The sequence below is a fragment of the Lactuca virosa genome, chromosome 5 (genome assembly GCF_052849685.1).
Source record: "Lactuca virosa cultivar CGN04683 chromosome 5, Lactuca_virosa_CGN04683_v6, whole genome shotgun sequence".
Classification (NCBI taxonomy): Eukaryota; Viridiplantae; Streptophyta; class Magnoliopsida; order Asterales; family Asteraceae; genus Lactuca; species Lactuca virosa.
In genome coordinates, this window is record NC_136430.1 from 48936270 (window position 1) to 48940086 (window position 3817).

The following is a 3817-nucleotide window of genomic DNA, read 5'->3' on the forward strand; positions in this document are numbered from 1 at the left end:
ATGTAGAGCCGGTATTTGGAGCAGTGTATTGTTCAACTTTCATCAGACTGTGAGGTGAGTCTTTCCTCACTGTACTTATGGGCCGAAGGCACCAAGGTCGACCCTTTTGGATTAAATATCCTGATTTGTGGTATGTTGTTATGCGTAGTTACGTGGTATTGGTTATGAGATTAGATTAGTTAATCTATAGGACAACTTGTGTTATCTGTTATTGATTGATAATGTTATGCATTGATATGTTATGGTTTACTCGGTAGAGGCGGACCAGTGGATAGACTAAAGGCCAAGATATCCAGGGCGGTCCGAATAGACTGAAGGCCTGCAAGGCGGGCCAGGCAGACCGAAGGCCCAGAGAGTGGTCCAGATGGGTTGTAGGCCCGGTGAGGCAGTCCAGTCATGCTGAAGGCTCTGTACGCATGCTATTGTTTGTTATGTTTATATGGTGGTACTTTGGGGGAACTCACTAAGCATTGGCTTACAGTTTTAGTTTTGCTTCAGGTTCTTCTGAGGATCGTGGCAAGGCGAAGGCGTGACCATACACATCCTTGGTTTCATGTTGTAGATCTTGGGAGACTCTGATTTTGAATAATGTTTTTAGAAACAAAGGTTATGTAAACACTTCTTTTTAGTAAATGTGTAACATCCCAATTTTCAAAGCCAAAAATTTCATTTTTAAAGAAGTAACTCATAACTTAGTTTACCAAAACAGTGCCAATGTCATATCAATTTATAAAACTGTAACATCGTGTCTCAAAATCATATCATCAATAGTAATAAAAATCAGAGTACAATCCTAAGTAAATCTCATAATGCGGAAATCATGTGTGTGTGATGTGTCGCTACCGCGCCGGCTCTTTCCCCTTCGCTGAAGAGGTACCTGAAACAAAACTGAAAACTGTAAGCACGAAGCTTAGTGAGTTCCCCCATCATACCACACACCATACAATAACATACTGTCAGGAAATTCTGGGGTGCCTGACTACCCAGGTCAAGCCATTCTGGGGTGCTTGACTTACCCTGGTCAAGCCATTCTGGGGTGCTTGACTTACCCAGGTCAAGCCATTCTGGGGTGCTTGACTTACCCGTCGGTTTATTTCGCCCGACTACCGGGGACTATTTCACCCCCTACCACTACCATACAACACACATATACTGCCAGGCAAATCTGGGGTGCCTGACAACCCAGGTCAAGCCATTCTGGGGTGCTTGACTTACCCGTCGGTCCTTACGACCGACATACGAGGACTATTTCACCTCCTACTACTACCACATAATATCATAACATAAACATACTATCAGGCGATTTTGAGGTGCCCAACATACCCTTCGATCCTAACGACCGAACTTGGGGACTATTCTCCCCCTACTACCACTATCACATATAACATAACATGCGAGCACATAAACATATCAGGTAGTAGCAAACCTAGATGAATATCACAAAGACAATCATCTAACATACAACTCCTACTGGTGGGTCGGCATTGTGGCCGTAGACCCACCGCTACTGGAAGGTAACTCACCTCGCTATCGCGTAGTGTCTGTACTGATCTCGGTGTGGAAATCGACTCTCCCCGACTCCTCAATCCCTACACGACAACTCTTCTAAGTTATCAACTCATACTCGTAACCCTTACCAGGGTCACTCAATCCCAGTCAATATCCAAGTCAAATCCATGGTCAAAGTCAACTTTGGTGAAAGTCAACTTTGATCAAAGTCAACATCTGGTTGACTCGACTCGCCGAGTTGGCCCGCCAACTCGTCGAGTCCCCATAACCACAAAATGTCATAAACTCGTTCCTACCCGTCGAGTCTAGCAAGAGCTCGACGAGTTCGCCTTCAACCGATTCGCCGAGTTCGTTCATGAACTCGCCGAGTTCATCTTCATCCATAAGAAGATGTTCAGTCGATGACTCGCCGAGTTCCTCTTGAACTCGCCGAGTCCATCTTCATAAGTTGGGAGATTGCCTTGGACTCGCCGAGTCTTTTCATATACTCGCCGATTCCTACGACTTCCAGGTCCACAATCACGTCCATTCTTTGTTGAGTCCTTTTGTAGACTCAAACAGGTACCTCAAAACAACAAAGGTTGGGAAGCCATTACCCGACTCGCCGAGTCCCAAGAACAACTCGCCGAGTCCACTAAGTCCTTGTTCCATAAACTCGATTTCTGTTGAGCTTATTTCATCCAAAGGGTAGATCTGACCTCTTGGGGTCGATATAACACGTAAAGTCATGAACTTTACGTCCATGCATGGGCCTTTAAGTTTAAAAGGACCAAAAATGAGATCTACAAGATGCATGGGGCTCTCATGGCCATAAAGTTGGCACCTTTATGCCATGAGGACCCTCCAAGGTCCAAGATCTGAAGCCATTACTTCTACATTGCCCTTAAACCCAAAATGGCTTAGGAATACCCCAAAGATGTCAAGATTCAAGCCCTAAAGTAGATCTATCAATTAAGAAGTCAAAGTTGGAGCTTTTTACCTCCAACAAGCTGGAAATGCAACCAAATCTCTGGATCCACTGACCTCCTCTTGGATCTCCAAGTCTTTCCTTCCTTCTTCAAGCTTCAAATCACCAAGAATGCACAAAATGGCTTAAGAGCACACAAACAAGGGCTTAGGGTTTCAATCTAGGGTTTCTGGAAATGAGAGGGACGATGGAGGCTGGTTTGGGACGAGTTAAGTTGTTTAAATAGGGTGCAAACCCTAAATGTTAGGGTTTTGTCCAAACAGCTCCTACTCGTCGAGTAGGTCACTTAAACCCCTGATCATAAGTCGAGTCTACTCGACGAGTTGGGCCTCCAACTCGCCGAGTCCTAGAGTAAAATGCAATACTTTCTTTAATTTAAATGCGTACCAGGAATCGGGTGCTACAAATCTCCCCCACTTATTTTAGACTTCGTCCTCGAAGTCTGCTGCTGATTCTGGAAATAGCTCGGGGTAGTGCTCCCTCATCTCTTCCTCCGGCTCCCAAGTCCATTCCGATCCTTTTCGGTGCTTCCATTGCACCTTCACCAGCTCCACCCTCTTGTTCCTCGGGACCTTCGACTTCCTGTCGAGGATCGCTACTGGCCACTCGAAGGCACTTTCGTAACTGGGAGACGTGAAACGTACTGTGAATCTTACTGAGTTCGACTGGCAGGTCCAGCCTATACGCCACCTTGCCCACCCGCGCTACAACCCTGAAAGGTCCAATGTACCTGGGCACCAACTTGCCCCGCTTCCTCAATCGGATGACGCCTTTCCAAGGTGACACCTTCAGGAGGACAATATCCCCGACCTGGAACTCCAGGTCTGATCGGCGCTTGTCGGCGTAAATCTTCTGACGTCTCTGTGCAGTCTGAAGCCTGCTCCTAACCTGTTGAATCCTTTCTGTCGTCTTGAGCACCACTTCGGTGCTCCCCATGACCCTCTGTCCGACTTCACCCCAACATATCGGGGTCCTGCACCTCCTCCCGTACAACATCTCGAAGGGAGGACGATCGATACTCGCGTGATAGTTGTTGTTGTAAGAGAACTCAGCTAATGGAAGATAGGTATCCCAGCTACCACCGAAGTCTAGAACGCATGCCCGCAACATATCCTCCAAAGTTTGGATGGTCCGCTCACTCTGACCATCCGTCTGCGGGTGGAACGCTGTGCTGAAGTGCAGACGAGTACCCAACTCGTCGTGAAACTTCTTCCAGAACCTGGAAGTAAACCGCACGTCTCGGTCCGAAATCACCGAAACTCGCACTCTATGCCGAGCTACTACCTCTCGAATGTAGATATCGGCCAACTTCTCGGCCGAGATGCTCTCCTGGATTGGTAT